The following is a 15,684-nucleotide window of genomic DNA, read 5'->3' on the forward strand; positions in this document are numbered from 1 at the left end:
CATATGAAGTGGTATAAAGTACATGTTTCATAGAATTTGCAGTGGAAGGCAAATCTAATTTATAACAGATAGAATATATCTAATTTATAACAAAAAGACTAATTTTACAAAATTTGGCAAGTTTGGCAATTAAACTGTGGTCATCAGAACAAAAAAGTTTACAATAATTTATAGTATTATGCTTTTGATACACATTACGGGACAAAAACCTTTTTTTTTCATTTGAGAAAAAAGTACATTTAAACAGATAGTGAAATTCATCACCAATTTCACATGAATGATACGATCATCACGTTCGACATCCCAAAATCAATTTCAGTTCTTAGGAACTGTAGTAATCCATGTTTGCTTAAACTGATCACAGATATATTGTTTGTCTAGATTTGATACAATTACATTTTTTGTACACATTGTGACAGCCAGTACTCTGAAAGACCACAATTATTTTTTTCAATACAAACAATCCATTTAGAAACGGATTTTTTTTTAATATGCATGTTATATAAGTACTTATACAAAGTAGCAGTAATTTTATCTTGCTGATTACAAAGAATTCTTTTTCAGAATGCAACCTTTTCGCTTTTGATCAAAATATCAATAGGAATTTTTCCTTGTTCACCATACATGATACAATTTGGTGTACATTTCTTCAAACTATGTATATATTTATAAATTGCAGACAGATTGATTCTATTTTACTGTTATCAGTAAAATAGGTAAAACCATTGCATCAAACATCTCAAGCTGAATATCAATCAGTAAATTTAGTTTTCGACTTTTTTTCATAATACTAAACATAGCCTTTCTATCTTCACAAGATAATCTTTCTTGAGCATAGAGTAACAGATACAATTTAAAACATACAGTTATTTCATAGTTATCAAGGAAAAAATGAGCACCATTGACAAACCATCATAAGAATGTGACAAAAATTAAAATAGATCATTTAAAAACAATAAAAATAGAACAGGTGACAAATTTTCTCCTTAGCGCACGCCAGCTAAAAGAGAAACTTGAGGTTTTACAACCTAAACGTACACAAGCTTTGGCATTTTTATACCATAAATACATTGTTGTAGTTACCTGTGCCATAAAGCACATCTATCCACTGAGTCAAGGGCTTTTCGGTTATCAACAAAAGCACTAAATAAAGATTTGTTTCATCTCAAGTAAAGATCAATCAAACAGTTCATATTAAAAATGTGATCAGTAGTACCATAATGCTTTCTAAAGCCTTCTTGCTGCTTGCTCTTCGCAGAGAACATTAAAATTATCAAAATAACAATTAATTCTATTATTCAGCACATTACGCAGCTATGAACCGGTATGCCCCGGTAATTTTCAGGACTTGCGGGGTCTCCATAACTTTTATATATTGGTATAATAATACATTCAAACCAAGAGTCTGGTACACAGCCAGAATCAAAAACAATATTAAACGAAGAAACAAAAACTAATAACATTTTATCAGCAAATGCTTCAAAAATTCATTTGTAATAAAATCATTTCCACATGCAGGCTTTATCATTTGTCAACCCTTTAATAGCCTGTCTCGCCTCATTTTCTGATACAGCTCGATTCAGTTCAGTATTTAGACTACTAATATTTTCTACATCAATATTTTTCTAAACGTATCATCATTTTCATCTTGGACAAAGTTTATTTTTTTTAAATGTTCATAAAAACAACCAAGAGACACTTTATTAGCAATATTCTGTTTAGTCTGAGAGCAACGTGCTCTGTTCAGTAAGTCCCAGTATGATCGTTTTGTCGTTTGATGTGTTTGAGCTTTTAATTTTGCCATTTGTTAGGGACTTTCTGTTTTGATTTATCCTTGGAGTTCGGTATTTTTGTTATTTTACTTTTGTCTAAGATTTCTTAACTCCTTAATAAACATTTTGTTATACAATATATATTGATTACATAAAACTTTTTTGTACTCTTCACCGCATTTTCTATTGAACCATAGTAACTGTTTCTTAACCTTTCTTTTCTTAAAAGAATTATTAACCATTCCAGTTACCTTCTTCTCTGATAACAAAACCACATTTTGATGCAGTTTGTGCAATTAAAAAATTACATTCTTCAACTATTATGCAATCGCTTAACTGCATCCTTAAATTTACATGAGACGATTTATCATAACCTTGAATTATTCAGTAAAGTATTTGTTCGCCTTCTTAGACAGTAAAAAAGCTTTAGACACTGTCTGGAGAATTGGTCTTATGTATAAATTGTATAAAATAGGGGAAACAGGTAAAATATGGTCAGTTAATAATGAATGTCATATTGATACTATGAGTTCAGTAATAGTAAACCAGTGTCAGTCCGAGTTCTTTTCTGTATTAAAAGGGGTTGGACAAGGAGGGATTTTGTCTGGTTTATTATATTTAGTTTTTATAAACAAAATGTTGGTTGAACTTGAAAAATGTAACCGGGAAACTGGTGTTTATCACATAGCTAGTTGCTCTCCTGCTCTTGCTGATGACGTTCATGTATTGGCACAACTTCGTTAGGTCTTCATCGAATGTTAGATATATGTGCAGACTATGCATATAGATCGAGGTTTTGTTTCAATGCGAAGAAGTCATGTGTTATGCAATTTTCCCTGAACCCACGAAAAGTTCGGGTATTATACGACTGGCATATAACAAACAGTGTACTTCCTGTAGCTGAAGATTATACTCACCTGGGTATTGAGCTGTGTTCTACTTAAACTGTTTAAATATATTGTGTTACCTACTGTGCTGTATGGTTGTGAAATTTGGACTAATTTTAAGTCAAACGACATTACTGCGTTGAATTGTTTTCAGCACTTTATAGTCAAGCGTATTTTGGACTTAAAAACATCTACGAGATTAGATATGTGCTTATGTATACTTGGACTACATCCTATTTCTTCCGCTATAGAGATTAAGAAGTTGTATTTCTTGCAAAAACTTTGTAGTCTTGATGACAAGTTCTTAACGAAGAAAACATTTCTTATGAGTCTGTATACTTATTTTATTGACAATGAACGCAATCATCATGCCTTTTGGTTTCATTCCAGAAATTATGGATATTTTGTATAGATATCGGCTTTATGCGTATAAGTTAGTTAGACTTTTTGCGAGAGGGGGTTTTTCCAACTAAACAATCTTGGAAAGTTTTAGTGAACAATACAGTAGACAAAGTACAAACTGATGAATGGAATCCTCGTTTACATAATGACAATAACTTTTCGCGATTTAGAAATATTCACCTATCGATTACGGTTCCTGAATTCTGGAAAAGAACGAGATCATCCAGAGAAATCTTAAACGCCTATTTTATTATCTTATTATTATTATTTTATTATTAGACGGGTGCCACATGTGGAGCAGGATCTGCTTACCCTTCCGGAGCACCTGAGATCACCCCCAGTTTTTGGTGGGGTTCGTGTTGCTTAGTCTTTGGTTTTCTATGTTGTGTCATCTGTACTATTATTTGTCTGTTTGTCTTTTTATTTTTGGCCATGGCGTTGTCAGTTTGTTTTCGATCTATGAGTTTGACTGTCCCTCTGGTATCTTTCGTCCCTCTTTTATTACTAAATTGCTTACTGACATTCCGAATAACACTGGAGGCACGTGCGATCTATGTAACAGGCAGTTTTTAGACGTATACGTACATGCATGTTGTAGCTGTAGCAGAACTCGATCAATCAAAGATGTGTGGTGGGAGTTCATAATTGAAAAATTTCCATTACAGTTATTTGTGGAATTTTATTCATACGACAATGAACAGTTTTATTGCATTCTTTTAGGCAAGCACGTAACAACAGTTACATCGACACCGACAGTTCTAAAGCTTTGCCATTTTCTTGAAATGTTCTTTTGGTAATATATAATTACATAACTATAGTTATTGTACATATTGTAATATTATTTGATTGTGTTATCATGTTTTGCAATCTTTTGTAATTCAGTCTGTTTACATATAATTGTTCATTGAATCTCTTAATAGAGGAAATAAAGAAATGAATGAAAGAAAGGGCTCATTTATGAGAACATAACTTTTCGAAAATGAAAATCAAAACGTTCCTTCTATTACACATATATAATCTATAAATAATAATAGCGTAATAATCCTGATTCACTTAGTTTTAGTTTGTTACCTGGATTTTGATCTTTTAAATTGATTTATGGTATTTGTACACCGGTAAACTGATTGTAAATTTTAATTGTAATGTATCCAGTTATTAACACTGACTATCCTAGGTAGAGAATACCACATATATATACCACAATACAGTTGGTGTTTCAGAGATCTACATAAGCGAAACATGTCGGACAAGTTACGACCAAGACATGAATTGGAACAGGTAGGTGAAAGTTATGTCTTAAATCGCATTAACATAATAAACATACTTGTATGCACCGTAAACTGGTTTAAAAAAATTAATGGTGGACGTTATATTCAGGTGATTTCCTGAATGGTGTAAACTAAGTTGCAGGAATAAATATGTCACTCTTTTCAAGCTTCATGATATATGATAAACATGCACGATGCTATTAAATAAATATGATTTACTTCATTTTTCTATAGAAATGCATCTTGACAAAAGAAAACAAAAAACATTTCTATCTTTTTCTATTGAGAAACTTAAAATTAATACGCCTTTATTTTCTGTGAGTTTTATTGTCGAGGGGTTTAGAGACATACATTAATGGAAAATAATCTACATAAGGGTCTATAATGTGCGTGAAACGAGCAAGGCGTTAAGCATTTTGGTCTACGACCAGGCTTTGTGTATTATTAGTTTAAAAAAGAAGCGGAAGATACCAAAGGGAGACTGATTGACAAAATCATGACAAGAACAAAAACCAAAAGCCGGAACTGATGCGGGGGGGGGGGGGGGGGGGGGGGGGGGGTGCTAGCAGATCATGCTCCATATGCGAAACCTCGTGTGTTGCTCCTATAAAATACGTTGATAAGTTATGACGTCAAGTGATTACAATCACACATAGATATAAAAAACACAAAGTCCATTACTGAAAAATAAAGCCAGAGTTATATACGAACTTCTTTAAACAAAACTATGGTTGATCTCAGGTGCTATGGAAGGTAAGCAGATCCTGTTCCACATGTGACTCCCGTTGTGTAATATGTAAAGTAATAAAAAACGAGGAATCAAACTTCAGTATAAAATGAAAACTCCTATAGTTATGTAATATATATTATTTGTTTCTGCAAGATACTGTTAATTCAGCAATTATAGCGAGGTTTTTATTAATGTGATTGTTGCGCCTGGGTGAATATCGCAATAATAAGTATTCCCATTCTGATATTTAATACATCATATCTATATGCAGCTTTTCCCGAAATCGCAATAATTAATCTCGCATTTATGTCCATTCTCCAAAAATCGAAATAATAAATGTAAGCAATAATTTCTGAATCTACAGTACTATTCCCATTTTTTCAAACACACAAAAACAAAACCAGACCAAGAATCTAGAACTTGATCAAGTTTTGTTGTTAGGGAGCTACCATTTGTTTTAAGGGGGGGTGGTTATAGAGGAAGGTTTGGTTGGTTGGTTGGTTGGATGGTTGGTTGGGGGGCTAGGGTGAAAAATTTTGTCCTGCATTTTTTTTCGTTGTAATCTCTGCCCTGCCTTTTTATTTTTCACTCTATTCGGTCCTGCCTTTTTTTTATTAGTTTATCCTGACTTTTTTACATAAATTGTCATCCTGCCTTATTTTTGCCAAGTTGCTCATCCTGCCTTTTTTTACCCAAAACTCCTGATCACAGAAACCTTCCTCTATAACCATATAATGATATTAATAAATACTAATAAAACTGTTTTCTTTTGCAGGCATTCGATAGTATTGCCAAACATTTTGAATTTAAAGATGCCCATTTAGAGTTGATGTCTGACGGAAGGCAAGCAGACTTACTTACTTTCATCAAAGAGCATTTCCATCCTGATGAACCCCTAATAAAAAGTATCGGTTATACTGCTGACGAAGAATATGATCAACTTGTCACAATGGCACACAAAGATAATCTGTCTCTCTTGCTTGTATCTGATAAAACCAATGAGATTATTGCATGCAGAACCATTAGTTTGGCACATAGAGATGAACCATTCGACATTTCAGAACTAGAAAACGAAAAACTAGTAACACTCTTTAAGTTTTTTACACATAAAAACGAAGAAATGGACATTTACAAGCGTTTCAATATAGGCACATCTATAGATTTTGTAGTTTTAGGAACGCATAAAGATCATAGAAAACAAGGGATTGCTTCCAAAATTTTCCAAGCTGCACTTTTGTTTTCCAAAGAGCTTGGACTGAAGCCAGCGTTTATCCATGGTGACGCAACAGGTGTATATTCTCAAAGGATATTTGAGAAATCAGGATTTGAGACTTTGCACACTTTTAAATACGACGAGTATAAAGTTGACGACGAAATCGTGTTTAAAGATACCGGTATTCATAAATCAACCAAAGTGTATGTGAAACAATTGTAAAAAAAGGCAACGTTAATAACAAATAATTTAATTTTGGATGTAACGCGTCTTCCGATTGGCTGACGTTGTTTTCTTTATCAGCTCATAGACATAATTTTGCCATGTGACCTTGACGTCATCAACGTTTTTTCATGATTTACTCCAGTTTAAAATGGAATTATGAATTAAATTATTCGAAATAACATAAAAAATGTGGTGCACACTTTAAAATAACCCGTTATTCAGTGTGCACCACATTTTTGATGTTATTTCTTCATAGACAGAAAAAATATTACAGCCATTTCTTAAATAAAATACCAATAAAGACAACGCAAACAAAAATAACAAATTTACGCAACGAAAATGGTAGTTTTAATAATATCTTAAAGTATAATGTTTCAAAAATTGACATCTTCAAAGTGAACAGTCATCATGAATAAAATTAAGTATTTGATTTAAAACAGACGAGAGAATATGGATGGGCAATATGTCTGGGTGCGTTTTAATTCATATATATAGTTACCTCTAACTTTTCTGTAACGATGTTAAAAACAATTATAAAGTTTTGCATTAATAGTCATCGTTGATTGATTGATCGGTGGTGTTTAAAGCCACTTTCAGCACTTTGGTCAGATTTTATTAGACTAGGATGCCGGAGTTCTAGGATAGAACCACCAAACTTCGGTAGGAAAAAAACAGGCTATCTTAGTCACTCAAGATCGACGTCTGAACTTACAACCTCAGTGTTGAAAGGCTTGTGATTACAGTAGATGACTTACTAAATCACTAGTCTACCGAGGCCCCCTAGTAGTTATCACTGAAGCTTTGCTGTCAACCTCCTTCGATATATGTCGATTCGTGCAGATAAAGGGAATTTTTTACATCAGTAATTCTATTTTTATTGATGATTTTGGTTGTTTATTTGTATTATTAAATTTGAAATATCAATATTCAGTGTTGTATATATATCGATGTTTTAATTTGGATGTGTCACAATATGAATAACGTGACCAGGAAAAGGTATAGTAATGTCACATGATTTCAATTCTATCAAGGAGATATCCTATAAAGTAATCCGTGGGTCCGGTCACATTCTACTGTTTACCATACAGCCCATAGATTTGACATATCGTCGTACTGATTTCTCATCTTTAATGTGTTGTAATTTCATCATTTTGGGCGTACATTGAAATATTATTCCTGCATCTATGTGTTCCACGTGTCGTTGTTCTTTCAAAATGCAAGGTTGTATGAAAGTCTGGATGGGAGGTCCTTCATTTCTTTATTCTATATTTTTTTATACCATTTTCCTCTATTCCTTTTACTTTAGCACCCCATTTTTCTCTTTTCTGTAATAGTTTTGCCTATTTTTTTCTATTCTTTATTTTTTTTTTTGGCCTTTATTCTGCACTTTTTGTTCATTATATTCTACTCTATAAACCCCATCCAGACCTTAGCACTTGTATTTATATCGTCTTCGATGGACATGTTATACATGTGCAGCAACTGTAATTGTCTTCTTGTATGGTTATACTGGAGTCTGTGAAAAAAAATCGTTTTCTATCATCGACCACAGGTTGCTTCATTGTATATCGTGTTACCACTTCATTTTGTTGATCACCGCATCCATATTTAATAGTAAGTACTTTTGAACAATGGGGTATTGTAATTGTGTTGTTTATTTTTACCTTTGCAACTTTGTCTGATCTGCGATTCACTTCACGGTCGATCTACGTACCATCCAACTGAATGCTTTCAGTTGATGGTTATATTCATCTCATCCATCAGGTCACTCTTCTATTGGTGCCACGTATGCTTCCCAGTTGATCTCTTCAAGCTACAATTCAATGGCTGCAATCTCTAGTAACCATCTGTCCGTTTGCCACAGCAAAAACAAGGGTTCACTTTGCTGGATTCAACCGTGTGGTCTGTCAATTTCAGGAATACGGGAAAGGATATACTAAGTATTCATTTAACATGGTGACCTCATTTAAGGTGTCAATAACAACTTTTAAAAAAGAAAGACGAAAGATATCAATTGGACATTCAAACTCATAAGTCAAAAAAAAACTGACAAGGCCTTGGCAAAAAAAAGAAAAAGACCAAGAGACAAACAACTTTCTGAGCCTGACTCTTGTATTTATTCTGATTTTTTGTTCTCTGTTGGTGGAATTCGCGAAGTTTACGGATTTTAATAGATTTTGGCGGTTAAAATTCTTTGTCTGTTGTGTGCCCATAATCTGCAATTTGACACCTATATAACGTTTTCAACTGACTTGGTAACTTTAGAAGTTATGCTATCTTTCATCTTCTTTCCAAATTGGTTAAACCTCTCCCCATTAAAAGGGCGCTTCCCGCCAACCGGTCGTGAATGTATCGACTATTATATCCATTTCAATTTTTGTCGAGCCTGCGACTTTTGTCGCAAAAGCGAGACATAGCGATCCTACATTCCGTCGGCGGCGGCGTCCACAAATATTCACTCTGTGGTTAAAGTTTTTGAAATTTTAATAACTTTCTTAAACTATCCTGGATTTCTACCAAACTTGAACAGAAGCTTGTTTATGATCATAAGATAGTATCCAGAAGTAAATTTTGTATAAAAAAAATCCTGTTTATCCGTATTTTACTCATATATGGACTTAGTTTTTCTGCCAGTTAACACAACATTCACTCTGTGGTTAAAGTTTTTAAAATTTTAATAACTTTCTAAAACTATCCTGGATTTTTACCAAACTTGGACAGAAGCTTGTTTATGATCTAAAGATAGTATCCAGAAGAAAATTTTGTAAAATATCTATTTCTGTTTTTCCGTATTTTACTTATAAATGGACTTTTTCTTCCAGTTAACATAACATTCACATAACAAGCATAACTTTTTTTCATACATTTCAAGCGTTTTATTTCATTAACTGTAAATCTATTATGTGCATTCCCCTATCACACTGAAAACATAGACAACAGCAAAAGTAGGAGAGACACTGGGTTCCGCGGAACCCTTATGATTTTTTTCTAATTTAGTGCTTCCCCTTTTAACTATTTTTGTAGATTGTGTGACATGCAACGAGGTTGACGATCTCCTGAATTATTTTTGGTTTTTCGTCAGGACATCATATGACTCGTTTTCATCTGGCAACCCAATTAACATATGTCCAATGCCAATGTTATTGTACAATTATTGATCCATACCTTGATATTCCTTTCGCGCCATTGTCTGTATACGTGTTGCATACTCATTGGTGGATTTTTTGTAGCTTTTCCTGATTGTCTGCATTTCCTTCTGAATATATCTTGTAAATTATTGTCACCAAAACGACGCTCCATTTCCTTGTACAGGAGTTTAAATGAGCATCTGATGTCAAAGGGCAGCTCTGCAACCCCATATTTGGTGCATTTTGATATGGAAGGTAAGTGCTGCGGGCACTCAGACTTGAATTAGCAGTGATCGATGCACTTTGATGTGGAATTAAGACGCTCTGTGCACTTTGATTGGAAATTTAAGAGACTAAGGTTTAATCCACCATTTTCTACATAAGGAAATGCCTGTATCAAGTCAGGAATATGACAGTTGTTTTCCATTCGTTAGATGTGTTTGAGCTTTTGATTTTGCCATTTAATAAGGGACTTCCCGTTTTGAATTTTCCTTGGAGTTCGTTTTTTTGTTGTTTTCCTTTTTAAGAGTACAATTGTAAATACTCTCTGAGGTGCACTTATATATGGACAATAAGTGTTCAGTGCACTATAGGTTGTAGAGGGTGGTAAAGGGGGGGTGCTTGCACGGAAAAAACGTGAAATAAGACATAATTTCACGTTGAACGTGAAATAATTTCTGTCATGAACGTTGCACGAAAAATAAAGACTGTTGTGAACCTTTTGTGACTGAGTCACTGTCATCTTGTATATATAAACTCTCTGTTTTACTTGTTATTCCCGATTTAGTATACACATTTATGATGTAAATGGTTTACGGCTTTTAAAAAAGTATTTCTTGACGATCCCTGCCAAGCATTTGAATTTTATTTGAAAAATACCGAGCACGCAAAATAAGCATTTGAAAATCACGATGCACGTAAAATTAAATAAGCAGAACACGTTGAACGAGGCACCTGTCTTGCACGACTGAACGTTAAATAAAAAAGTAAAAACACGTTGAACGTGAAATAAAAAACGGCGATCACGTTGCACGAAAATAACCCTTTACCACCCTCGTTGTAATTTTTGTGCTCTGTGGCACAAGACACATGCACTCTGTATTATGAATTGGAAAACCCGAGTTATGTGTACTTTGATTTAGCATTCAAAACTATTGATACATAATTTCACGCTTGCATCACAACTGAAGATTGACCAATCAAATGACCGTGACAGTCTTCGCCCATAGAATTTTTTGTTGAAAAGTAAAGAATATGGGATGTAAGGAATATTTCATCAACAATATTTGTGGGCAAAAAGTGGCACCACTGTTAACTTTTCAGAAAATAGTCATAAATTTTGTTCTATATTGTGCAAAAAATCAGGCTTTAACGAAAGTCACCTATATCTGAGACTACTATGTCATTGTGTTATAGTAGTCTCAGCCTATATTTAGTGGGTCTCATTGGAGTGTAAGCGTGATGCGGGATTGGCCGAATTTTTGAAAGCGTGACACGTAATTAAATACCGCCACCAGATAGGACAATCCCCCACGCCATACTGCGAATGTGGCGAAGATAGCAAAGAACACTTTCTACTCAACTGTACAAGATACCACCAGGAACGAGAAGAAATGAAAAGACAGCTGGAGATACATAACATCACAATAGATCTCCAGACACTACTTGCACCAACAGAAAAAGAGACATACGAGATAACAGCAAATATATTAGAATATTTAAAGAGTTCAGGGCGATTCCGAGAAACACTAAGCCCTGAAGAATTCCGATCCTGCGCCTAAACAATGTAACCAAAGTATACAATGTGAAATTACCCAGAGAAATTACAGTACCAAGTAGAAACAAGCACATAGAGACCAGTTGTGTCAAACTAAATATTGACCTTAGGATCAGGAACACGTGAAAGTAAAATTATTTTGCGTGAAAACGGGAAACAAAGGCGGGCGGGACACGTGAAATTACAAGCGCTAGTATTACAATGATACGGGATTCTGACAAAACCATCAGCGGGATCCGGGCAATGCATGTAAAAAGGCTCATTCATCACATCGACAAAAAGCACAAAAAAAGAATTAATAAATGTGGATAGTGTCCACATGTGGACACAGATGATGCCCCCGCTTGCATATCATATAGTTATAAAGGGACATAACTGAAGAACAGTAAAAGTGACGCTACCCAAATTTGAACTTGATCTGAGTTTTGTGTGTAAGTCTCATAACATTTGATTGAGGCTAACTTAAGTAGAGAACAGAAACTAAAAATTCAGCAATTTTTCTATTTATAAAGGGGCATAACTCAATAATGGTTTAAAAAGTGACACTACCCAAATTCAACTTGATCTGTGTTTTATCAGTGGAAGTCAAAATTAAACATTGCATTGTATAAAGCATTCATTGTAGTTGATTCAACTATAATCATGGACAAAGGAAGATAACTCCAATTTTAAAAATAACTTGATATTTAGAAGAAAATAAAAATTTTGCTAATTTTTCCATTTATAAAGGGGCATAACTCTAGAACGGTTAAAGTGACGCCACCAAAATTCAAACTTGATCTGTGTTTTGTGGTAATAAGCATTGTGTCTAAGTTTCACAACATTTGGTTGAGGCAAACTTAAGTTAGAGAACGGAAACTAAAAATTTTGCAATTTTTCCATTTATAAAGGGGCATCACTCTAGAACGGTTAAAGTGACACCACCAAAATTCATACTTGACCTGTCTTTTGTGGTAATAAGCCTTGTGAATAAGTTTCATAACAATTGGTTGAGGCAAACTTAAGTTAGAGGACGGAAACTAAAAATTTTGCAATTTTTCCATTTATAAAGGGGCATAACTCTAGAACGGTTAAAGTGACGCCACCAAAATTCATACTTGATCTGCGTTTTGTAGGTAATAAGCCTTGTGTATAAGTTTCATAACATTTGGTTGAGGCAAACTTAAGTTAGAGAACGGAAACTAAAAATTTTGCAATTTTTCATTTATAAAGGGGCATAACTCTAGAACGGTTAAAGTGACGCCACCAAAATTCAAACTTGATCTGTGTTTTGTGAAAATAAGCATTGTGTATAAGTTTCATAACATTTGGTTGAGGCAAACTCAAGTTAGAGAACGGAAACCAATTTTGGGACGTACGGACGGACGTACGTACGTACGTACAGACGGACAAGGGTAAAACTTAATGCCCCCACCGCTACGGCGGGGGCATAAAAACACTAAAAACACAAAGTAACAATCTAAAAGTACTTAAAGCTAACTCAAAGCCAATTACAGCTAATAAATAAATCAATTTCTCCCAGACTAAAATATCAGTCAGCACAAACAAATGTACACATCCATTGAATGTACACAGCGAGGTTGAATAATCTCAAGGAAATGAGATGTGTCAATGCTAATGCATCTACATACCAAATATCCCCTAAATCTGACCCAATCACAAACCTATACATGTTAAGTAAGCAAAAGTTACAAATTCAATAGACCATGAATGAGGGGGCGGGGTTGAATAATTTCCATGGAAATGACATTTGCCAATGCTATTATTTTCATTTTCATAGGTTGACCGGTATTTGCTAATGCATCTACATACCAAATATCATTGACCTACCACTAATGGTTCGTCTTAAACTGACCTAATATAAAACTAATACATCGTTGACGCCGACACCACTGTTGTCAGAAACAGCATACCTTAGTCTTGCTTTTGGACTCTTGTCAAGGCAAGACAAACATAATGTATACTATTATAGTTTTCAAGAAAATAGGCAATAAACAGTTGACAAAGAGGTAAATCACCCTTTTTGTAATGTTGATAGTATAATGCAAATGTTGAAATTAAAATGCATCTGCATACCAAATATCATTGACCTACCACTCATGGTTCCCCATAAACTGACCTAATCATAAGCTAATACATGTAAACTTAGCAAAAGGTTAAAAGTCAACAAGAGTGCACACACTGAAGTGTCTCGCCCGTTTTACTTATCATTGAATTTTATGTTGACTCTGTAATATGAAGGTTTTACTACAAGTATCACATAAAATTAATGTTCAATCAACCATGAAATTGAGGTCAAGGCCAGATGAACCCTGCCAGACAGACATTTACACCTTACAATCATTCCATACAACAAATATAGTTGACCTATTGCTTATACTATCTGAGAAATAGACCAAACTACAAAAACTAAACATTGTTCAATGAACCATGAAATTGAGGTCAAGGTCAGATGAAATCTGTCAGTCGGACATGTACCCCTTACAATCATTCCATACACCAAATATAGATAACCTATTGCTTACAGTATATGAGATATATAGAGACTTGACCACGTAACTTTAACCTTGGTCACTGATCCATGGAATAAGGTCTAGGTCAGGTGAACCTACCTGACAGACAGTTATCCTATTGCTCATAATAAGTATTTCACTTAACAAAAAAAACTGTAATTTTTTTTCAAGCATTCACTGAACTATGAAAATGAGGTCAAGGACAATGGAAATATGACAGACGGAAACTTCGTAACATAAGGTATCTACATACAAGGTATGAAGCATCCAGGTCTTCTACCTTCCGAAATATAAAGCTTTAAACAAATAGTTTACGCCATCGCCACCACCAGATTGTAATACCTATATCTCGCATACTGCGACGAAAGAGACAATAAACCATGACTGAGGGAGTGGGCACAAATAATCTCTACAGATGCTAAATATCATTGACCTACCACTAATGGATCCCCATAAAATGACCTAATCACAAACTAATGTCAAAGCGAGATAAACAAGAGGCTGTCAGAGTGACAGCAAACCGGATTTCCTGCAGAGGTCGAACCCTGAACAGTTGAGCAAGTATGGACACTACATTTAAGCTTAAAACAGCTCTGAATTTGGATTGTGATTGAATATTTGACACAACATAGGTTTGTGACACAAAATGAATGTGGTCAAAGAACTGAAAAATTTGAAATTGGACATTTACCTATTATGGTCCAATATCCAAAATCTTAGTACATTGTTAGAATCAGCATATCAAAGAACTCAATGTGGACCAATTTGATAAAGGAGCCCACAATCTAAAATCTCTATATACATGGTTAGATTCAGCATTTCGAAGAACCTCATAAATTCAATTTTTGTTGAATCAAACAAAGTTTAATTTTGGACCCTGATTTGGACCAACTTGAAAACTGGGCCCAAATATCTAATATTTAAATACAGGTTCGGCTGTTGTCTGCTCTATGGTCGGGTTGTTGTCTCTTTGACACATTCCCCATTTCCATTCTCAATTTTATTAGATTCAGCATTTTAAAGAACCCTATATATATTTAATTTATGTTGAAATGAAACACAGTTTAATTTTATCCATATAATTTTCTGTTCAAAGGGAAATAACTCAAACTGAATAAATTTTAAAACATAGTTCTCTAAAATTAGATATAATTATTATCCGGTTAAAAATCGTAATTTAAGGGCAATTTTTCCTATAGAAGTCATTCAATGTTTTCTATCATAATGGCGTTTTTGTAGATCCTAAATTAGTATTTTGCTGTTTTCAGTTTCTACCTGTCTATTATAGTTTATAGTTTTCAAAATAATATGCAAAAAACACAATTGTCAAAAATCTTCTTTAAACTACTATCTGGAGCCATCTGCTAAATTTAAGGGAAAGAGGAATCATTCTTGTTCTTGTCAAATTCTCTCCATTTATTGTGACAATTTATGCATTTTACCCTCATGTTCTATTTTACCCTTGGCTGCCATGTTTGTTGATCAAACAGGAACAAAAAACACAAACTTTATACTGTTTACCCTAAGGATCTTTCATTCCAAGTTATATTAAAATTGGTTCAATAGTTTCAGGTGAAGATCTTTGAAAAGGTTTATGACAACTGACAATGACAACTGCATATCAAATTTCATCGACTTTATAACAGTTGTTCCTCTTTTAAGTGATATAATAATAAAACTTAACAACTTAACACAATTGGCGCCAACATCTATAACAGCATGCAGAAGTATTGCAACCACAACTTAATGGAGATTAACAAAATTGAATA

At 33.9% G+C, this 15,684-nt stretch overlaps 1 long non-coding RNA gene across 1 annotated transcript; it reads left to right on the top strand.

The window, feature by feature from the left end:
- The first annotated feature begins 3,917 nt into the window (after positions 1-3,917).
- LOC127729763 (uncharacterized) lies at positions 3,918-6,096 on the top strand. Its single transcript, XR_007994821.1, has 2 exons — positions 3,918-4,339; positions 5,835-6,096. It is a non-coding gene; the product is annotated as an uncharacterized LOC127729763 (long non-coding RNA).
- The last annotated feature ends 9,588 nt before the right edge of the window (positions 6,097-15,684 follow it).

The sequence above is a fragment of the Mytilus californianus genome, unplaced genomic scaffold, assembly GCF_021869535.1.
Source record: "Mytilus californianus isolate M0D057914Y unplaced genomic scaffold, xbMytCali1.0.p SCAF_2, whole genome shotgun sequence".
Taxonomy (NCBI): Eukaryota; Metazoa; Mollusca; class Bivalvia; order Mytilida; family Mytilidae; genus Mytilus; species Mytilus californianus.